This window comes from Pipistrellus kuhlii, unplaced genomic scaffold (genome assembly GCF_014108245.1).
Source record: "Pipistrellus kuhlii isolate mPipKuh1 unplaced genomic scaffold, mPipKuh1.p scaffold_m20_p_3, whole genome shotgun sequence".
Lineage (NCBI taxonomy): Eukaryota > Metazoa > Chordata > Mammalia > Chiroptera > Vespertilionidae > Pipistrellus > Pipistrellus kuhlii.
The window spans coordinates 72,217,295-72,242,163 of record NW_023425529.1 but is presented as its reverse complement, the minus strand read 5'-3'; the positions used below and the strand labels follow the sequence as shown (position 1 = coordinate 72,242,163).

The following is a 24,869-nucleotide window of genomic DNA, read 5'->3' as shown; positions in this document are numbered from 1 at the left end:
CTCCTTGTTAGTTGTCCATGCCTACAAAAAAGAGCGGAGTATCTCAGTTGGGCTCCAGACCTAACAGTGTTGGCTCTATTGCCATCTTGCTGTAACTATCAGAAGCTGAAGTCTGCTTCCCTAAGGGTATGAAAATACCATAGAACCAGTCATTGAAGATAGAGGTTCTCCAAGTGATCCATATTTTGTCAGTGTTTTTTAATCTCCACCTTCTTCACCACATCTGAACCTACTTTGAAGGCAGGGATCATGTCTTATTTATCATATAAGCAGCTCAATACTAAATGTGGTGCCTGAAAAAAACAGGTGCTTGGTAAATATTTGCTAAATGAAATGCTATATATATTTTTTTTAATTTCCATGAGTAAATTCCACAGTTGTAGTTCCTTGTGCAGGAGTACAATTGCTAAAGACACAGTAGGTTTAATATAATCCAGAAAAGTCACAAGCTCATTTTATAGTGAACTAAACTTCTGTTAAATCAAGAATTGCATGAAAAATCAGTTATTTTAAAGCCTACATTAGCTTAAACTGAGTCTTTCACCATCTGTTTCAACTCTTAACCAGGAATGCAAAAAATACACATTTCCCTATTACCTTTGTAAAATGTAATATATAAATTATTTAAATATATTTACGCGCTCATAAAGTCATGCTGCATGCAGCTGGTGTGGGGCTCACTTCTGCTACAAGCAGAAATAAGGAAAGAGAAAGCCTGCTTATTCCTGACACAGAGTTTCATGCTGTATAAATGTTTGTAATGGCACTGGAAGGTCAAGTCTTTACCACAGCACAAAATTCATTTTTCTCAGCAATGAATTTCATTTAAAAACTATAATTTATCCTATCTATGTCCTATTAAACTGTCTACTCATTGAGCTCATTTTAATTTCTCTAAGAAATGCCCAAAATTCTGTGAAGTCTCTCAAAAATGGACATTTGTGTCCCTATTGGAATTCAGAGTGCTCTTTGTGAGTCTCTGTTCATTTTACCTTGGATTGTTTGCATTGAGGCATAAAATATAACCAAAAGTATTGTTTACTGAGGTTGATTAAAGTACGATCATTGTCAAAAAGATATTTTTAATGTTACAAACATGCTTTATTTGACCTACTTACAGTGGGAACTTACTACAAAAATAATCAACAAGAAAAATAAATGAGCACTTTAGTGCTTTTGTCATATCTATATCCAGTCACCATAATAAACCTGCAAATAACTCTGAGAACTATAATTTTCCAAAGAACTATATTCATGGAAAGTAAATGAAGCATAATAAATATTTATGTTTTATATTTTAAGAAGTATAAAAATAAGAATTGGCAAGAAAATGTGCCAACATTTTAAAACTTGTTGCATTGTGTTAGCATAACATGTTTTCCCTCACCCCCTGAATAGAATGACATATAATTGTCATTGAAAATTTATGCTATTTTTGCCATGACCTAGTTTACAACTGACATTTAGTGATAATATTTTTTTAGATGGCAAGGGAAATAAGTTAACAGTTTAATTTCTATAAATTGGATTAATGGCTCTTAAACTATCTATTTAAAAAATACAGTCCTCAGGGAAGACAAACATAACAAGTTATTTTTTTATTAAGTTAGCTCCTAAGTTAGCTTTAGCTTTATAGAGTATCTTTAAATATAAGACCAGAAGAAATAGTTCAGGAGAGGTGAATATGGTGGCCAGAGGACAGCAGTGAGGAAAAGAGGGTGAGAGAGTGAGGGATCAAAAGGAGAATGTGTGGACATGGGTGGTATGTGTGCGTGCGTGTGTGTGTGTGTGTGTGTGTGTGTGTGTGTGTGTGTGTGAAAGAGAGAGAGAGAGAGAGAGAGAGAGAGAGAGAGAGAGAGAGAGGGAGAGAGAGAAAGAGAGAGGTGAGAGTGAGGGACAGTTGTATAATGCAAGACTTTCAGGGGCAGGCAGACAAGGCTCTTTTAGACAGGGAGCCTCCACTACTTCTGCAAGCACTATTGGGCTGCCAGTGCTGGCACAGAAACCATTCCACCTTGAAGGACCGAGATATTGTGACTCGGATCCCAGCCTGACTGACCTCACCACCAGACTGACCTCAGATAAAAACAGAGACCCTACAGCCACTCTGGACAATGACCTGCTACCACAGCTGCATACTCATGGACACTGACTCCAGCTATCCTGGCTACAGGCTCCTGTGAATCTGGAGTGGGTTCCCTTCCAGCCTACCTGCCCTGCGGCACAGATCCCACTCATCCCAAGCTGCCCTTGACTGTCAGAGTGGGTGGCAGTTGCTTCTCCTAGTCATTCAACTCAGTCCCTGACTGCCAATGCACATGTGGCTCTAGCTGGCCATGTCTTCTAGGCACTCAACCTAGCCCCTGACTGTTAGCATGTGGGGCTCTAGCTGGCCATGTATCCTGGGCACCCCACCCAGCCTCTGATTCTCAGCATACAAGGCCACCCCTGGCCATACATCCTAGGCACCCAAGCTGGCCATTGACTGTCAGTGCAAAGCCTGCTGGTACAGCTCAGCACCTGGACTCTTCAGTGACAGCAAAAAATTGGGAGATGACAAAGCAACCCCCAAAGGAAAGCTCCCAGCACCCCACCCCCCAAAAAACTAAATGAAACAGAGGCATGCAATATGTCAGAATAAATAATGTCATACAGTTAAAAAACTATATTGATGATAAAATCAACAACCTATGTTAGAATCTAGAAGAAATAAAAAAAATATATACATACAATAAAGCATTCTATGGAAGGTTTCAAAAGTAATCTAATAGAAGTGGAGGACCAAATTAGTGAGCTAGAAGATAGGTCAGAGAAACAAGCCCAATCTGAACAGCAACTGGGGAAATATTTAGAAAGCAGGAGGAGAGCATAAGAGAACTTTGGGACAACATAAATGAGTAACATATGGATAATAGGGGTGCCAGAAGGTCAAGAAGAACAGCAAGGATTAGAGAACCTATTTAAAGAAATAACGACAGAAAACTTTTCTGATATGAGGAAGAAAAAAATCACATAAGCACAGGGTCCCAAACAAGAGAAACACAAAAGACTCACCTCAAGACACATCAAATCACAATGGAAAATGTTAACAATAAAGAAAGAATCTAAAGGCTGCAAGAGAGAGTCAGAGAGTTACCTACAAAGGATCTTCCTTTAGATTATCAAATGTTTTCACAACAGAAACACATCAGACCAGAAGGGAATGGAATGAAGTATATAAACTAATGCAAAGCAAGAGACTGGATTCAAGAATACTCTAACCAGCAAGGCAATCATTCAAAATTGAAGGGGAAATCAGACTGTTACAAAAATTCAAGAGGAATGCACACTTCCAAGCACTTTTTATGAAGCTAGCCTTACCCCAATCCCAAAACCAGATAAAGACACTACAAAGAAAGAGAATTACAGGCCAATATCCCTGATGAACATAGATGCAAAAATCCCCAACAAAATTATAGGAAATCAGATCCAGCATTACATTAGAAAGATCATACACCATGACCACCTGGTTTTTATTCCAAAGATTCAAGGCTGGCACAATATCCATCATATAAATGGAATGAATCCATTTATTCCAGGGATTCATGGCTGGCACAATTATACATCATATAAATTGAGAGACGAAAATCACATAAGCGTATCAACTGATGCAGAAAATTCATTGAACAAAATCCAACACCCTTCCCTGATAAAAACTTTCAGCAAAGTGGGTATAGTGGGTATATCTCAACATAATAAAAGCTTTATATGACAAACATATAGCCAACATCATACTCAATGGGCAAAAACTAAAACAATTTCCCCTAAAAACAGGAGTAAGACAGGGATGCTCACTTTAACACTCCTTTTTGATATACTACTCTGTTTCCCTGAAAATAAGACAGTGTCTTATATTAATTTTTGCTCCCAAAGATGCACTAGGTCTTATTTTCAGAGGATGTCTTATTTTTCCATGAAGAAGAATATGGTACACATTTATTGTTAAATGAAAATAAAGGAAATTTATTACCTGTATACAGTACGGTAGTATGGTAGTAGTCAACACAAACCAGACAAACTGTGAATCCTACAGTAACAAGAATTTACTCATTTATTCAATGACAATTGTGTCATCATCTTCTGGAACATCATCATAACAATTCAATTCCTGAATTACACTGGTGAATTTCTTGTGACTCCATTTCTTTCAGAATCAGTGGACCAAATCTCTCATGTTTAGCAATAGCATTCTGAGACAGAGCCTGGGGATGGGGGTGCTTATTTTTGGGGGAATGCCTTATATTTCACTCATAAGGAAACCAGTAAGTAGGTCTTATTTTCTGAGGATGTCTTATTTTCAGGGAAACACGGTAGTAATACTTACTGGACGTGCTAGCTCTAACAATCAGACAAAAAGAAGAAATAAAGGCATCCAGCCGAAACCAGTTTGGCTCAATGGATAGAGCTTTGGCTTGGGGACTGAAAGGTGCCGGGTTCAGTTCTGGTCAAGGGCATGTACCTTGGTTGCAGGCATATCCCCAGTAGGGGATGTGCAAGAGGCAGCTGATTGATGACTCTCTCTCATCGATGTTTCTAACTCTCTATCTCTCTCCCAAAATCAATAAAATATATTATAAAAAAAAAGAAAGAAAGACATCTAAATCAGAAAAGAAGTAAAATTGTCATTATTTCAGATGACATATTGTACATTGAAAACCCTAAAGACTCCATAAAAAAATTGTTAGAATCAATAAATTTGTTCAGCAATGTAGCAGAATACAAAATGAATTCCCACAAATCTATAGCATTTTTATATACCAACTAGAGGCCCGGTGTATGAATTTATGCACCAGTGAGGTCCCTGGGCCTGGCCTGAGGGGTTGGATCAAAAATGCCTCTCCATCATCCCCAGAGAGACCCTGGATTGAGAGAGCACACAGGATACATCAAGAGACTTCACTGATGCATGATCAGGGTCAGGGAGAGATGTAGGAGGTTGGCTAACCTTGGAAGGGACTGTAGGAGTGATCCAGGGTGTCTCTGATCTGTCTCCCTCAGTCCCAATTGGCCAGACCCCAGCAGTAAGCTACCCTACAAGTTGGAGCCTCTACCCCCTGGTGGTCAGTGCACATCACAAAGAGCACTTGAGCAGTCTTAGAATATCATCAGCATATTACGCTCTGATTGGTTGAATGGACGACCAGATGACTGGATACTTAGTATATTAGGTTTTATTTTAGAGGATAATGAACTCACAGAAAGAGAATCTAAAGAAAACAATCCCATTTACCATGGCAATAACAACAACAAAAATTAGACACCTAAAAATAAATTTAACCAAGAATGTAAAGGAACTGTACTCAGAAATTACAGAATGCTGAAAAAAGAGATAGAGGAAGACATGAACAAATGGAAGAATATATCATGTTCATGGATTGGTAGAATCAACATCATTAAAATGTCCATACTACCCAAAGCAATCTATAGATTTAATGCCTTCCCCAATAAAATACCAAAGGCATACTTCAAAGACCTAGAACAAATTCTCCAAAATTAATCTGGAATAAAAAAGACTGAATAGCTGCAGCCATCTTGAGAGAGAAGAGCAAGTTGGAGGGATCACAATACCAGATACTAAGCTATACTACAAAGCCACTGTTCTCAAAATTGCCTGGTACTGGCGCAAGAACAGGCATATAGACCAACGGAACAGAACAGAGAATACAGAAATCAACCCCACCCAAATTAAAATTTGACAAAAGAGGCCAGAACGTACAATGGAGTCAAGAAGTCGCTTTAATAAATGGTTTTGATAAAATTTGACAAATACATGCAAAAAACTGAAACTAGATCACCAATACACAAAAGTTCAAAAGGGATAAAGGACTTAAATATAAGATGGGAAACCATAAAAATCTTAGAAGAGGCCATATGCAGCAAAATAACAGACATCTGTCTTAGTATCATCCTTACCAATATAGCACCTATGGCAATGGAAACTAGAGAGAAAATAAACAAATGGGACTACTTCAAAATAAAAAGCTTCTGCACAGCAAAAGAAACCATCAATAAAACAACAAGAAATTGCACTGCATGAGAGAAGGTATTTGCCAATGTTATCTCTGATAAGGGTTTAATCTCCAAAATTTATAGGGAACTCATACAACTTAACAAAAGGAAAATAAACATCCAATCAAAAAATGGGCAAAGCACCTAAATAGACACTTTTAGAAAGAGGACATACAGAAGGCCAAGAGACATATGAAAACATGCTCAAAGTCACTAATCATCTGAGAGATGCAAATCAAAACAACAATGAGGTACCATCTCACCCCTGTCAAAATGACTATCCTCAACAAACCAATAAGTGATAAGTGCTGGCAAGGATTCGGAGAAAAAGGAACCCTCATGAACTGCTGGTGGGAATGAAAACTGGTGTAGCCACTGTGAAGAACAGTATGGCCTTCCTCAAAACATTAAATTGAGCTTCCATTTGATCCAGTAACCCCACTTCTAGGAATATATCCCAAGAAATCAGAAACACCAAAAAGAAAATATATATGCACCCCTATTTTCATAGCAGCACAATTTACCATAGCAAAGATTTGGAAACAGCATAAGCACCCATCAGCAGATGAGTGGATTAGAAAACTATGGTACATCTACACGAGGAATATTATACTGCTGTAACAAAGAAGGAACTCATACCATTTGCAACAGATGGAACTGGATAGCATTATGCTAAGCAAAATAAGCCAGTCAGAGAAAAAGAAATATTACATGATGTCACTATTTTGTTGAATATTGAACAACATAATCTGATGAACAAAAATAGAACAGAATCATAGAAGCATTGAAAAGATTGTCAAACCTATGAGGTAAGGTGGAGGGTGAGAGGGTAAGAGATCAACCAAAGGACTTGTATGCATGCATAGGAGCATAACCAATGGACTCTGATGGCGGTGGGGGGTGTGAGGGCATGTGCTGGGAGGTGGAAGCAGTTGGAAAGAGGTCAATGGGGGATAAAAGGAGACTTATGTAATACTTTAAGCAATAAAGAATACAAAAAAAGAATATGGAGCTGAATTACATACAACCTTATTAACTAATTAAAATCTTTTTGTGGTCAAAATGAAAAAAAAAATAGTTCAGAATAAGGCCATAGAAATTTTATCAGAACTGCTAATTATTAAGTGTAAATGTTGTATTTGTAAGGTATATTCTTTAGTTATAAACATAACAATTTCACTACCTACTACACTGTTGGTATATTTTTGCTTTTTTTCATTTTCCACAATCATAACCTAAATGTCATTAATTGAGTTAGTTAACATAGACTCAAAATAAAATGGGACAGATTTTTTTTTCTAGTCATCTGCTGTGACTCTTATCCAATAGTTTCAATTATTTAGAGACCAGGTGTATTTCATAAAAACCCAGGTGCTTTATCACTCAAGATGTTTCTAGGATTGAAGAACTTGAAGTGCAGGTCTTTAAAATCAGCATAATGCCAATATCTCACTAAATAAATATATCTTAAAACCTTAAATATAAGGAATAAACATTTTAAAATAGAAATAATAGACTCTTTATAATAATACAATATTTGATGTTATGTGTTTCTTTTTTAGATAAATTATTAATCTCTCTAAATCTTAGTTTTATTTCTATCCTTGGAAGATAGTTGAGGGGAAGAACAAAGAAAGAAGTTTCATTTCTATGGGTAACGTATTGGATGCTTCTCTTTAACTCAAACTAGATTTACTCAGATGCAAGAACCATATGATATGGATGATAGGTAGGTAGGTAAGTAGATAGATAGATGATAGATAGATGATAGATAGATGAATCTATGCTCAGCTGTTGCCAGACTGACATAATGGTATCAAGGTGTGATTCTGATCTAGGGGTGGGGGGCTGATCTTTTTAGAACATAACTGATGATTGGCATATTTTATTCCCTTAAGACTCTATAAATGAGGTCCTCCCCTTCTTGCCAGCTATTGGCCAGAGAATGTTCTAAAAAATGAGAAGTTCCCTGATGCTCCTTCCATAGGCAGTTTATAACATGGTTATTTGCTTTCTCCAGATAACCAGGAGGGAGTCTCTACACTACACATTAAAGGATCATCTGATTAAACCAGGCCAACCAGGATAAGCTCCCTTTTGGTTAACTCAAAGTCATCTGATTTATAACATAATCATGGGAAACAATTTCCACCATAGTCACAGAATTGCACACATTCTATGGAAGGGGATAGTTTAGCATGTCACATCAGATTCAAGAATATTGGGGGCCATTTTAAAAACCTGCCTGTCACACTAATAATAGTATAAAGCCATCAAAGTGTCCTTCTCACATTAGTGTTTCTCTCTATCTCTTCCTCCCTCTTCCACAATCTCTAAAAATCAATGGAAACAGATCCTCAGGTGAGGATAAAAAAAAATAAAAGAAAGAAATGTCATAATCTATGAAAGACACATCTTGAAAATGTCTAAAGAACATTGTCATTTTTTTTGTGGTGAAGGGACTGGAATCCATGTTGATGAAAACACCTTGGCGGCTGAAACAGCCAACAGAGGCAGCAGCAGGAGGGTGATGGGGGCAGCACCTTCCCCTAATCATCTTGGTTGCCTCCTGCAGACAGAAGCCAGACTGTGGCTTAAGACATCCCCTGAGGGTTCTCAAATTGGCAGAGGATGAAAACTGGACTAAGGGACTCACCCCCCATGCACTAATTTCATGCAGCAGACCTCTAGTCTTATCTAATAATAGACAAACATGTAAATTGATAGTATATCCATTACACCCACAGCCAATCAGCAGTTAGTATGCAAATGAACCCAACAAAGATGGAATGTTAATTTGCATATGTAGGTGTGGAGCTACTGGCTGGGGCAGGATGCCTGCCAGGAGAGGGAGGAAGGGAAGGGGAGGGAGCTACAGGAGCGAGAACTTGGCAGCTCCCAGGTGGCCTAAGAGTGGGGACTTGGCAGCTCCTGTGAGGCCAGAAGCAAAGCCAGGGGAAAGGAAGGCCTATTCTTGCATGAATATTGTGCAACATTCTCTAATACATACATATATATATATATATATATATATATATATATATATAGAGAGAGAGAGAGAGAGAGAGAGAGAGAGAGAAAGACACACGGTCAAACAAGTCATCTTGTTATTAGTGCATAATATATTTTTGTATGTTCAAGTGCAATGCTTTCATTTACAATGTGTAAATGTCTATTCTAGGCACTTCACATTACCTTAATGTCTCCTCACAATCAATCACGGAGTTGAATATTAACATCTCCATTTCATATATGAGGCAAAAGAGGCATAGCAACAATATTCAAGTTGCATATATTTACATGAATTTAACTGTTTCTGTATCACTATGATATCCACATTTTCTGTCACTACTGATCATATATATGTTATACATGTTAGAATAACGTGTTATCTGATTAATGCTAAATCCTGATGGCAGTTTATTTGAATCATATATGAATAGTAGATGATATAGAAAACTGTACTTAGAATTCATAATAGTAATGTGACTGTAAAAGCAATAAGAAAATATTAATAATAATATATTACTTTATTATTTTTCTTTTAAGACATGTTTTCATAAATTTGCATGCAAAAAAAAAAAAGGCAAGTTGATTTTTCTAAGTCAGAATCTCCAGAATGAATACAAATAACATCTGGCTATAATGGCATAGTTTTTTGAGAAAACAAAAGCGTTATTTACCTTGAAAATGTCATCTGGACAAACCTTCCTGTATAAGTAATTATTATATTCAAAAGCTCCTTTGCTGCTGGAGCATTTTACCTTTATCTGTGTGATTTGTTTTCATTAACAAGACAGATGAACTATTGTCTTAGCCATACATTGTCACAAACATTTTAAATTCTGCCCTAAAGAATATATATCACAATGATATCATTATTTTTGTACTTTTAGGTAAAAAGTTTGATTGAGGCATATATATTCAGAAAAGTGCAAATTCATAAGTTAATAACTCAGTGACTTTTTAGAGTAAGCATATTTCTTTAATTAAGTTAATTTAATTAATAGAAAAATATTATCTATTTTCAAAAAATTATTTTGTACCTCTCTCTAGTCAGAAAATTTACATTGATTGCTGTAAATTAGTTTTGATCATTTTTGAAGCCAACATAAATTGAATCATATAGGATATACTCTTTATGTGTTACATCTTTTTCAACACTCTCCTTAAGACATTAACCCATGTCATTGTGTATGACTATATATCAATTTTCACTGATGTACTGTATTATGTAAATATTTCAAAACATATTTATTCATTTTACTGCTTAGACATTTAGATAACTTTTAGTTTGGGCTATTGCAAAGAGAACTCATGTAAATAATCTAACACCCACTTTTTGATGGCATATGCATGTACTTTTTTAATACAAAATAAGGAGTGTAGTTGTTGGGTCATAGAGTAAGTACATTTTCAAATTTAGTAGGTAATGTCAGTTCTTCAAAGTGCATGTGCCAATTTGCCAACCTTTAAGCAGTATATGCATTCCACTTGCTATACATTCTCCCAAAATCTGGGAAAAAAATGTTTTATACATTTTACTCAATATAATGAGCATATATTTTTCTGATGAGAAATAAGAGTGAGCACTCATGTGGTATTGTCTACTTGAATATCCTCCTTTGTGAAGTGCCTGTACAAATATTTTTGCCATTATATATTAGATTGTTATTATCTTATTAATTTTAACAGTAAATTTAATTTTTATTATAAATGTTACTACAGCATATTTTATATAAATTGAATTATGCATATTTAAAGTGTGCAGCTTTATTATATTTGACATATGTATACACTCGTAAAGCCATCAAGACAATCAAGATAATGAACTTACCTTTTATTCACAAAAGTTTTCTTATGACCCTTGATATTCCAATCCCAGTTCTACTACCTCTCTTTTCTAGTCTTCAGGTGGCAACTGATCTATTTTCTGTCACTACAAATTAGTTTGCATTTTTAGAATTTTGTTTGAATGAAATCATACAGTACATACTCATTTGTTTAGCATAATTCCATAGAGATTCATCTATATCAATGAACACATCAACAGTTCACTGTTATAAGGGAGTTATATAGCTGGTATAGATTTTCAGTTTTGCAAGATGAATATATTCTGGAGATAATTGCACAATAATGTGAATATACTTACACTAAATAACTGTACAATTAGAAATGGTTGACATGATAAATTTTGTTATGCATTTTAACACAAAACTAAAAAAATAAATTAAAATTGTGTGTTTGTGTGTGTGTGTGTTTGTGTGTGTTTAGCTCAGACAATTGATGAATTTTACTAAAAAAAAAAAAAATAGCAGACTGAATAAAGGTGAGATTTGTGAGGACCTGGCAGAATCAATTGTTCTCTTTTGGTCATGTTTGCATTTTAAAATACCTTTTGGAGAGTCAAGAATTGAGATCAGTAAACAGACAGAGACACACCAGAGGTCAGGTTGCAGATGTTCATTTGGTAGTCAAAAAGGTATCAATAATGTACAAAACCATGGACCTAATTGAGAATAGCTAAAGGGAAAGTGTCCATTGATAAGAGAAAGGACTTGAGGACATGTCAAGGAATATTTCAAACATATTATTCAGGCACAGGAGGAGGGGCCAGCAAATGAACCCCAGACTGAAAGGCTTACAAGTTATGGGAAACATCATAAGAATGTGACAACATTAACGCCAAGAGAAAATGTTACAGAAAGAAATTACTCATTTGAGTTCAGACGCTACTGGGAGATAAGGGAAGATGAGATATATTTTAATGGCTTGATGGGTATGGAGGCTCTGTAAGTGCTAATTGAGAAGGAATTGGAAGGTGAGAAAGTAAAACTTTTGATACTTTCCAATGAAGAAATATGGTGACAATAGGAAAAATGAGGTGATGGGAAATTTTATTGTTTTAAATAGGGACTTATTAAAGCAAAAATTTTAACTGATGAGAATGATTCAGTGCAGGAGTAACTGACTGAATGAGGGGAATCAGCATGAGATCAGAGGGGTGGGGGTCCCCTTCCCAAGCCTAAAACCTGGAATGCAGGCTTTAGACTTGGGAAGGGGCTGAGCCTGTGATTGGCTCTGCGGGTGGGGAACTCCTTCCCAAGCCTAAAACCTGGGGCGGAGGCTTTTGGCCTGGGAAGGGGCTGAACTTGGGATTGGAGGAAAGGGGAAAATATCAATGGAAACGTATTCTCAGGTGACGATAAAAAGGAAAATAAAGAAAGAAATGTCATATCTGCCCTAATGGTTTGGCTCATAGAATAGAGCATCGGCCTGCGGACTCAAGGGTCCCAGGTTCGATTCTGGTCAAGGGCATGTACCTTGGTTACCAGCACATCCCCAGTAGAGAGTGTGCAGGAGGCAGCTAATCAATGTTTCTATCTCATTGATGTTTCTAACTCCCTATTCCTCTCCCTTCTTCTGTAAAAAATCAATTATATATATATATATATATATATATATATATATATATATATATATATATTTCTTTTCTTTTTTTTAAGAAATGTCATATCCTATAAAAGACACATCTTGAAAATGTTTAAAGAAAGTTGTCATTTTTTCATGGTAAAGGGACTGGAGTCCATGTTGATGAAAATACCTTGAAGGCTGTGGTGACTGGCAGTGGCTACAGCAGTGGAGTGATTGGGCTGATATTTTTTCCTGATCAGCCTGGTCACCTCAAGCAAAGGGAGGCCAGACTCCAGCTTAGGTCCACCCTGAATGGGGAATGGGCTTAAGCCATCCATAGGACATCCCGTGAGGGCTCCCAGTATGTGAGAGGGGGCAGGCTGGACTGAGAGACCTCTCCCTAGTGCACGAATTCGGGGCCCCTAATATATATATATATATATATATATATATATATATATATATATATATATATATATATATATATATATATATATCCATAGTATTCTCAAATACAATCAAAATCTTTAAATGGGACTGAGATCCACAAATAAACTTGGCATGTTCAGTATTCAAGGCTTTAGGTTGTTTTTTAAAAAAACATTTGCATTGATTCCTGAGAAGAAAGGAGAGGGAGGGATAGAAACATCAATAATGAAAGAGAATCATTGATTGGCTGCCTCCTGCACATCCCACACTGGGGATCTAGGCCACTTCCAGGACATGTGCCCTTACAAGAATCAAACCCTGACTTTCTGGTTCATAGGTTGATACTCAACCACTAAGCTATGCCAGCCAGGTGGTTCTAGGTTATTTTAATGTAATTAAAATATTTTTTAAAGGGTTCAGTAGTATAGAGAAGTTTTATACTTTGTTGAATATTTAAATTCGTACTTCTTCCAGGAGATATATCTCATAAGTTTTCATGATTTGCAATATTCAAGATTTATAGACCCATAATTTATATAGTCATAAATTATTTTATTATACTTTTAACTTGTATAATGAAAAAATAAATATCATTAAAAATGAAACACACACACACACACACACACACACACACACACACACACACACATATATACACACACACACAAACGTCCATGCATTTAATATTTCCAAACAGTATCACTGCTTATAGCTACTCATCAGGCTTTATACACATGGGGAACAGGCAAAGATTACACATAGTTCTAAGATCGATGTACTGCTCAGATCATTATAAGAAGTTATACAATTTGAGACTCTTTTTCACTGAGGCTTATTTTTTGATCTAGTGTTCTTGGTAACAGGAATATGCCACTCATAGTTAAAATCAGTTACTGCTCCCATAAAAATTGAATGTTTAAAAATAAGAAAAAAGCCCAGCCTATGTGACCCTTTCATTGCTCCCATAAAAATTAAAAGATGTGATTGTGTTTGAACCCTTTTGAAGGTTTGGGCAAGGGAACAGTGGAATATTTAACGAGACTAAGAAATCCGGCACAGTTGGTCTCAGACTCTAGGGTATGTGTAGGCATTATTGATGTGGCTTCTGCACAGATATGTGCAATGTTCACTTGACTTTTATCAAATAGTGAATAAAAGAGACCTAATCGAGATAATTATTAGCCTATAAGTAATGGAATTAATGTTGTTAAATTTTAAAATAAAGATATACAGGTGTCAAGTAAATGTATTTATCAATGTTGTCTTGACTTAAAATGCTTTTGTTGTTGTTTTTTGTTGTTTTTCTTGAATCACACATTCAGAACCCAAGAACTAAACATAGGAGTAGAGCTGGAACTCACAAATATTTTTTAACAATATTAATTTCAGCATTAAATAGAAAAACCAAGCAAACAGTAAGCAATGAAAGTAGAAATGTAAAACTGGTCTGTTTGGAAAAGTGTACTAGGGTAACAGTGACTAGATTAAACATGCAAGGGCCATCATGATGAATGTTTACAACACTTTTTTGAGAGCCAATTATACTGTGTTTTTTTGTGTGCAGGGACTGGAGATCAGCCAGATCAGTTGTATGCACAAAGCTGCTTTGGTTTTCCCTTTTTAAACAAGAACTGCAGAAAACATTAGAACAAGGTTGAAGCTTTATTCCTCTCTGGTAAGCAAAGCTTTCTTTTTCTTTGCAATGGTGAGAGTTTGATTTTAAAAAATCCTTTTAAACCATAATGTGGTCAGAGACCAGAGAAGCTGTTCTATGTTACAAGTTATAAACTGTTTTCTTTTCTTTTGAACTATTTTTTAAACAATTCTTTTGGGTGTGTGTTATATAGAAAAATAAAAGTGAAGCAGTAAGTCATATTGCACATATTAAATCTGTATGGGAGGTAGGGGAGTTTGAAACTACACTTCTGTTGAATGAAATGTGGTGTTATTTTATATTTTACACTTAGAATTCCTGGTCAGGACACAAGGAAAAAGTCAGTACTCTGATCTATGGCTGAGAGTGAGTCCATATGTTTAAGTTTTCCCCTGACCAATGCCCAGTAGCTTATCTCTATAAAGCTTCAAGAACCCCACCTATTTTTGCCATTGGGTTTACTTGTAGACATTTTTGACTACTCTAAACTCTTTTTTATTCTAAACATTGGTAAAGAGACAATCTGGAAATAATAATTCTGTGTGTTTGTCTGCATATGGCTTTTGTCACTTTAGCTTTATGTAATGTAACAGGACATACATATTCAAAATATGAGATTTTGTTTTTTGCATAAATTTCTTCAACCTGTAATGTGCTTCAATATTCAATATTACCACAAAAATATCTACCTGTTATACAAGCTACCTAAATTTATGCATGTCTAAAATAGCAAGAAAATATTTATACACATGTATGAATATATACAAATATTTGACTGTATAAAATTAATTTTAAGTAATGGCAGAATTACATATTACTGTACTGCAATTCTTATAGAAACATCATTTTTAGTTTGCATTTATGTAACTTCATTTTCTTCATAAGCATTTGTTCAGAAATCAGTGATGTAAATATCAAAATACTTTGCAACTAATCAGCTTCACTTAAAGCTAAAGCTATTTTTTAAAGCAAACTTGTCATTAGATTTCTTTTTTCAGTAGCTCAGTCACCTGGGTGATTAAATATTTATGTTCACTCTCTATCTATCTCTATCTCTATCTCTATCTCTATCTCTATCTATCATCTCTATCTCTATCTCTATCTCTATCTCTATCTCTATTTCTATCTCTATCTATCTCTATCTCTATCTATCTCTCTTTATCTTTATCATTCTCTCCATGAGACTTGAACATAAATATGTTTAGGGAATTACTCCAGAAAAGTACTCCCAGCTTCAAAGATATAAGCAACTTGCAATGACAGTTTGATAAGTCATTAATGATTTGATAGGTCACTAATGATTTGACAGGTTACTAATGATTCATATCCATTTCAGTAATGTTTACTGACTATCGACCTTGCTAATTATTTTCAAGAAGAGGAAGTATGTCACTAACAAAAGAGATAAACTGTATGATATCTGTACAGATTTAATGATGGTTTAACAAATACTTTTGAAAATAAATAATTTATATTGAGATTTTTGGCTAAGGACATATAGATAAGAGTATTTTACAGGGTCAGGAAGTCAGAACAAAAATAAATGTAATAAGAATATTTTGTTAGATTTTAAAATCACTCTACCTTGTTATTCATGAGGCTGAAAAATTGTAAAATGGAATATTTTTCCTTTAACCCTTCTTTAAATTATATGTGCATTAATACAACACATTTTAAAGTTTCAACTATGAACAGCGCACTGAAATAACCATAAAGACAGCCCAACGCTAAAAAAGATTCTGGTCTAAAGGTGAGGTAAGAAAAAATGTTTTTAAAAGTTGATATTATGTAGTTTCTGCTCTCTTAAAAAGTGTGTGTTGCCCTTAGGCACATACAGCAGGCAACAATAGCAAAATGCTCCAATTTCCTTAGGTTCTAACTTTCAAAATTTTGAAGTGAATCTCAGATGAATAAAACATATGCACACACACACACACACATGTGCTCAGGCACACAAGGTGAGGCTAAAGTAGATTTACAGTTATTCATATGGAAAATGATACAATAATTAATAATACAAGAATAAACTGTGTGATGCATAATCACAATTGTAAATCCACTTTTGCTCCATCCTGTATATATATTCATTTTTACCTTGTAAAAACTATGAGTGTTTCCACACATACAGTTATACACAAGCGTGCGCACACAAACACACACACACACACACACACACACACACACAATTTGAGAAGGTAGAAAAAAAGAGCAAATAGGACATCTCCTACCCACAGTGAATGTGACACAGTGGGATATCTCACACGTTTTTACTTTCAAGCCTTTTTTTATTTATTTGTTTTTTCCTATCTGTGCTAAGAACACTGCTTTTCCTATTGTCTCGTGTCCAGGTTCTAGCTGTTCTGTATGGCTCAGAGTAAAGGCCCCTTTATATTGAGATATCTTCCCAGAAACCTCATGCTCACCCAGGACAAAATGTTTATATTACACCATGGAGCAATCTTCTCACTTTATTTATACCATAAAAGGCCTGAGGTCCTGAAGCCATAATGGTGTCACGACCAAACAACCGGTCACCCGTAACCAGGAGGTGCGGGGAGCACCTCTCTTGGGCCCGGACTTGTGGCTGGTTCAGTGAGGCGGGCTCACACAGGGTTTGCGGGGCTGGCGCGGCAGGGGTTGGGCTCATGGCTTGCAAGGTGAAGACACGGCATGGACGGCATAGTAACCAAACCATCAGGAGGTGCATGGGGCACCTGTTGTGGGCTGGGACTCGTGGCTCGCATGGTGAGGAGGGGCTCACTCAGGACTGGTGGAGGGGGCTGCATGGCTAAGAGGGCGTGGGGAATGGGCACCCAGCAGGCAGGGGTGGGGAGCATGGTGCAGGTCCCCAAGTGGCAAACAGAGGTGCTCCCACTGAGGAGGGAGGGGCGAGGGTGCACAGGGGAAGGGCACGAGCTAGGAGCCTCACAGGGTGCCAGCAGTATCCATGGAGCATGCGAGGCATCACAGGGCGATGGATATGACCTTGATGGCAGGGTAGGCCCAGGGAACCCTACACAAGCACGATTTAATTGTGCGCTAGGCCTCTAGTTTTTGTATGAAAGGACTAAAATGTAAAATGATATATCTTTGGCAAAAGTTTTTCCTTCCAGAGAATAGTGTGGTGAATAGTGTGGTGAAGCCCCTATGTTGGAGAATAGTGTGGTGAAGCCCCTATGTTGGGGCTGGGTAGATGAGGACAAAAGGGAGAAGGAGTAAGGTGTATCTGTAATACCATCAAAAATAAAAAAAATGGCTATAATAAACCAAAGTCCTTAGGTGAAAAAAATCAGAGGTCAATATGAATATGTTGGCCAGAATGAAATTAATTTTTCATTCCTGTAATAATCACATGTGCAGTGAAAAAACTGTTTATACACATATGCTATAAATATTTTCCAGGGTTTCCTTTACATCTAAAGTGCTTTTGAAGTACAAAGTATAAGAAAATTAAAAATTTTATTTTATAAGAATTACATATGTAGTTATATCAATCTAATTCAATATATGTTTTGTTTTATTTGGAGAAGTATTTTTTGATCTGGTAAATAGGACTTTCCTAACTTTGGTCAACAACTCTGGATTGATAGTGTCATTTTGTGATTTTTCTTTTAACAAGCCATTTTGAATTTATGTTGGTAAACTTTTGAGGTAAAAAACAATATATTTCCAAAGATTTATTATTTTCTCATAAACACATATCTCTGTATATGGAATATATTTTTCCTCCTAGATGTTAATTAGAGAATAAAAATTAATTGAGAAACTACCCTTTAGAAAAGTTAATACAGTTTTAAATGACAGAATAATTTGTAAGATAGCCCATGCATGCAAAGAGTTGAATACTTGATTTTATATAATTTTTAACAGAATTAATCTAAGCCTTTTTCTTTCCCCGCCCCCAGCAAAGTGATATTTATCTTTATTTATAAAAGCCTAATTTGCAAATTGTCCCCTTGGGAGTTTGACCAGAAGACCAGGAGTTTGACCCCTCACTATGACATGCACTGACCATCAGGGGGTGGTATAGAATGAAGAAAGGCCCTGGCCAGCAGCTGGCAACAGGGGAAGGGAGACCCAGGTGGGCAGCTGGAGGAAGGCCCCAGCTAGCAGTTGGAAGACCCCGATCGACTCTGATCGCTGGCCAGACCTAGGGACCATACCCGTGCACAAATTCTGTGCACCGGGCTTCTAGTTCTAATATATCGATATAACCAATTTATTTATGTTTCTTAAACATAAAGGTTTTCATACTGTGATTTTTGTCTTCTTATTTACCTTCTTTTTACTTATTTTGCTTAAATTTAGATTAAGAGTTCTAGTTTATATTATTATACATTATAGAGGGTAGAGGAAATAAGCTATTTTAAATATTAACTTTTATCTCTACGTAACCAATTTATTGATTACAAAATAAAACTCATCAAATATACACACTCACTGACATTTCATTGGAGAATATATAAAGTACAGATTTGTCAAGATTTGCTTTCAAGTTGTCTAAATTCCAAAATTATCATCTAAATATATTCTGCTTAAACAAAGACATTATTATATATTTATACATTGGTGCTAAGTTAAAATGCAAAGCTTTAAGCAAATAGCTTTGGAAAATATGTTCAAAGTGTTTTTGGATAGAAACAAGGAAGGCTTTTATATTTATAAAAGACCTTGAGGGAGTTTTGTATCAGAGAATGGAAATGCTAGCTATGAGATAAAGAGAATCTGCTATAGAATAAAAATGAATGGTGTCAGAGCCTCTATAAAAATCGGACAGTGACACCCTGAAGTCTATAAGATGAAATGAAGTGGCACTGGTGTATGGGATATTATTTTTACAATGCATGCAGTTTGAAGTTGCCTGGGTGAAAGCAACTTTAGAAAAGAGGCATTCCTCTGTTGTGCATGTATATGTGTGTGTGTGTGAGTGTGTGTGTGTTTCTCCCCAAATACCTAAATAGTATTGGCATAAATAATTTTGGATTTCTTAATTGGTTGTTTTGGATGAGAACATTTTATAAATATTTGACACTTAGGATGAAATGCATATTCATAAATGTTTAGGGGTGATGATCACATTAAAAAAAACAGATTTTTGTAAATGTGATTGTAGTAGAATCCAAGTAGAATCCTAAACTCCATGGAATACAGTTTGAAACCCATGTAACACTGGTATGCAAGAGAGATGAAGTGTTTCCATGACAAAATAAATGTAGGAAAGAAGCATTCAAAAGGACAACTGGAGGTCAGGCTGTAGGCAGCACTCTGTAAAAGCTGAAACTGGAGGTCCTGCTGAGAGTCACTTTGGACACTGAAGTAAATAAAGACAGAAAGGATGCTGCCTGAGTCAGAGGATCTTAGGGATAGAGATGGGAAGCCCGCTTTTATACTAGGTCACGTCTTTCACTCTGACTGTTCTTGTAATTTTGATAAAGATATTAAAACTTACTGGATCTCCACTTATTAAAATGAAAAAAATATGAAGAATAATTATTTCCTCACAAATTATGCCAAATATTGATACTGTACAAGGTCTTATAGTATCACAAAGACTTTGTATAGTGGTTCAAATGTTAATAGAATCTCAAGTGAAACTATATGGAAAGACAAAGAGATTATGTTTGTACATATTTGGAATTTATTAGCAAAGGAATTAAGACTTTTTCTTTCAAGTTGATAGTTAAGTCTTGAATTCTGTTGAATACTAAGTTCATCAGGCAATTTCTTCAAACAAGTATGACCTGAAAACCACACATAAAGGTAAGAGTTAGGGTTGGAGATAACCAACAAAAGTTAGTACAAAATGAATTACATCTTAAAAAAGCTAGATAGTTGCATATAGGTTTTTAATTTCTATGTACTATTTAGTTTTCTATAATAGATTTTTTTTTTAAAATACTAAACTTAGCCTGGTCATGAGTTAAATCATCTGTTCTATTGATTATATGAGAAAAATATTGTATGTCAAATATGTTTTTTTTTTAATTTACTTTATTGTTGTCTGCTACTTTTAAAAAATATATATTTTATTGATTTTTTACAGAGAGGAAGGGAGAGAGATAGAGAGCTAGAAATGTCGATGAGAGAGAAACATCGACCAGCTGCCTCATGCACACCCCCTACCGGGGACGTGCCTGCAACCAATGTACATGCCTCTGACCGGGATCGAACCCAGGACCCTTCAGTCCGCAGACCGACGCTCTACCACTGAGCCAAACCGGTTTCGGCTGTCTGCTACTTTTTAACTTTTGAAATAAAATGTACCAATTATTTAGTGGCATATCTTTCTATAAATAGATTTATACATAGATTATAGATAGATAATAGATAATCTCAGATTAGATATACCTTAATTATATATATTATAATTAAGGGTGAGGGAGAGAGCTATAGAAACATCAATGATGAAAAAGAATCCTGCATGCCACACACTACGGATTAAGCCTACAACCAGGGCATTTAGCTTGACCAGGAATTGAACCCTGACCTCTTGGTTCATAGGTTGACTTTCAACCACTGAGCTATTAGATATACTTTAGATAAAAAGTCACTGATTTCATACCCTGAAATATGGATGACTAAATAAACATTACTGTTGCTCAGATTAGATTAAATGGTAAATAAAAATATTCCAAAGAAAAAATTAGTATACATTTTGATGCTTTTTCCCCCCACTATATTATACTAACAGGATTTTCCAGCACACTTTTGTGAATGAGCCAGAGATGGAATTCAAACCTGCTCTTCAGAGAATATTTTTTAATGCTCCCAGCCCTGCACTCTGTAATTCATAGTTAAAAATAAGTACATTAAAATCAGACAGTCTTAGTTCAAATCCTAATTTCATTATTCACCAGTTATAGAATTTAAGAATTAACCTAAACTTTGTATAACTGCATTTCTTTATCTCTAACATAGAAATAGTAACTTCCATTTTATAGGATTAAATAAGATTATATAAATTAAAAATTATGTCATTCATTACATATAATGCACACTTTTCTATTTCTATCATCTGATATAAAATAATTGAGATAGCCATTTTATATTATATTAGAGACTCAGTGCACAAAATTTGTGCACTCGGTGGGTGGCGGGGTAGGTTCCTCAGCCTGGCCTTTGCTCTTTCACAGTGCAGGAGCCCTATGATGGATCACCCCAAAGAGGTAGGCCCTGCCCATCAGGCTGGGGCTCTGCAATGGATTGCCCCAAAGAGTGAGTCCCCACCCACATGCTGCAACTTGCCAGTTGTTGGCCTGGGCCTCCCTCTGAAGGGCAATCATAGGGCAATGGCCAGGCCCTTGACCAATTGCATTGTACCCATTTAGACGGGTGTGGCACCAGTGGGTGTCATAGCATTGTCATCCTAATGGTTGTTCCATTGTTTGAACATTCAGTTGATTTGCATAATATGCTTTTATTATGATTATGTTTTAAATATTCTATGTAAGTGAAAAGGTAAATTTTTGTGATATTTTAGAAAGTATGGCTATCATATATTTTACATTCACTCATGTAAGTGGGACATAATTTTTTATTATTGAACAATAAAAATATGACTACTAAGGTTTTAAAAGTTTTATTTTTAGAATTTGTGGAAAGGTCTGCACATGTGCAAGTGTGTGTGTGTTTGTGTGTGTATATGAGAGAGAGAGAAAGAGAGAGAGAGAGAGAGAGAACTGAGAGACGAAAAATTAAATAATATTATCAAAAAGAATGCCTCCATTGGCCAAGTACAGGTTCTATAATATTAGAAACTTTTCCCTTTGAAGGGATAGAAAGTGCAAAACAGAAAATATGTCATAATGCGATAAAATATCTATAACTATAATAATATACACAGAGTAGCCAGAATATTATAATCTCTGAAAGCATAATAATCTGACTACTCAGTGTATATCTTATGTAATATGCAAATTGTCCCCTAGACCAGGAGTTCAACCAGCAGGCAGGCCGGCCAACTGCCCATGTCCCCTCCCTCTGGCCAGGCTGACTGGACCCCACACATGCACAAATTCATGTGCCAGGCCTCAAATATATATACATATATATTTAGTGGCCAGATTATTATACATTCAGAGATCATAATAATCTGGCCACTCAGTGTATATATCACTCCCTGTCTCCAGCAAGTGAGTTGTCACAGTCATGACTATAAGTAGGAAGTACATGACCATCTGTGGTCCAAATATTTCCATGAAGAAATGTAGAATGTGAGCATCAGAAGTTGGTCCCTCCTTAAGAAACAACCCTTTTCTTTAATAGAAATACATAGAGCAATACTTCGAGTATGTACAAAAGCTGTGATTGCCTTTTTCCCCCAATGCCTTCTGCCCCTTCCAGCTGACATTGATAAGGAATGGGCCCATTACATATGTGAAGTGTTTGCATATCAATTGTACCTCAATAATGCTGTTCAAAAAAAATAAGGCATGGGTACTTGAATAGGACAATGATGTAAGATAGTGAAGCATACTTAGGTGAGTTTCTCTTTGTAACTTACAACTGTACATGTGTGTCCTTTAGCAATATAGGAAATATGAATTAAGGAGAGAGGCTTAGTTCCAGAACCATTTTGGCCATACGCTAGCTGAATAATCCTGAACAAGTTGCCTGACAAGCAATTTTGTGTCCTTATCTGTAGATGGTCAATAATACTTATTAACCCTAAAAATGATTTTCATACCTAATACTAAAAGCCTGATGCATGAAATTCATGCAAGGGCCTTGGCCCTCCGCCGCTGCTGTAGCTGCCTCTGCTTTGCCTCCCAACTTCTGTGGCTTTGTCCAAAAGGAAGAATGTCCAATCTAATTAGCATATTATGCTTTTATTATTGTAGATGTGAAAATTAACTAAGATTACGTATTTTTTAAAATGGTGCCTGGTTCCTTAGAAATGATGAATAAATTGTAATTACTACAATTTTACAATTATGATATATTATGATATTTCCTCTTCTACTCTTCTCAATAACAAATACTAAGACAGCAGACTTTCATCTAAATGGTGAGGAAAAGGCAATATAAGATTCTCTATTTTCTTGAGATAAAAACATACAGTAATTTTCCAAGGACATTGGTATAGAAAATTAAGTAACTGTCTATGATGGACCACATGCATTGCTTATGTGAATGAGTAGCATACATGGTGTCCCTCTAATACAGAGCATATAGGTTTAAAATAAAACTATTAGTTATTTAAATATGTGTTTTGCATTTATATATATTGCTTCTACTAAGGAAAGACTAAAAGGTTTTAAGATATTTAAAATTTATTGATATAAAAAATTATGATTACACCATGGGATAGAGTATATTGCTGTGATATAGGTGTAGATTATTACTATTACTAATTTTATTTACACATTTTAAATTATTCAGAGACAGAAAGTCATTTGTAAATTCCCCCTGTAATCAGAAGGAAACTTTGAATACAGATGCAGTTTAATACTCATCCAATCACTTTGAAAAACCCTTAGGTATTAGTAAAGTTAAATGTATCAATACTTCAATATTCCTATTGGGAAAGGCCTCATCTCTTTGATGGTTGGTGCCAGACAGTCTAGATCATTGGTTCTCAACCTTTCTAATGTCATGATCCTTTAATACAGTTCCTCATGTTGTGGTGAACCCCAACTTTAAAATTATTTTCATTGCTACTTCATAACTATAATTTTGCTATTGTTACGAATGGTAATGTAAATATCTGTGTTTTCTGATGGTCTTAGGCTCTACAGCAGCGATTCTCAACCTGTGGGTCACTAGCAGGGTCGCCTAAGACCATCAGAAAACACATATATTTACATTACCATTCATAACAGTAGCAAAATTATAGTTATGAAATAGCAAAAAAAATAATTTTATGGTTGGGGGTCACCACAACATGAGGAACTGTATTAAAAGGTTGCAGCATTAGAAAGGTTGAGAACCACTGGTCTAGATATTGGAGCAGAAGGTTTCAAAGAATGGATTCAGTGCTATCTACAATTTGCCTTTGTCAGGATCCACATCATCAAATCAGGTTATAATATGTACAACAGCTTTAAAAATATTCCACCAGTGTATTTCTCATTTTTCCTAAATCATGAAAGTTTGCATAGTGTAATATATAGACAGAGAGATCTGGAGCCACTGCATTGCTGTCTGAGCTTGAATTCAAGTTCTATCATTTAATGGTTGTGTGGCAATGAGTAAGCTATCTTACCTGTGTGTGCCTCAGACTCATCATGTATAAAATGGATAAAATAATGTTATCTATTTCATTGAGTTGTTGAAATAATTAAGATATTCAATACATATGTTCTTAGAATAGTACCTGGCATAA

At 35.6% G+C, this 24,869-nt stretch overlaps 1 protein-coding gene across 1 annotated transcript in view; it reads left to right on the top strand.

Annotated features, from left to right (window-relative positions):
- Nucleotides 1-24,869, top strand: part of MGAT4C (MGAT4 family member C) — a 641,457-nt gene that overhangs the window by 245,783 nt on the left and 370,805 nt on the right. The window contains exon 2 of the mRNA XM_045588310.1: nt 14,456-14,566. The gene's annotated coding sequence lies outside the window, so the exon portion shown is untranslated. The remainder of the gene's footprint in view (nt 1-14,455; nt 14,567-24,869) is intronic.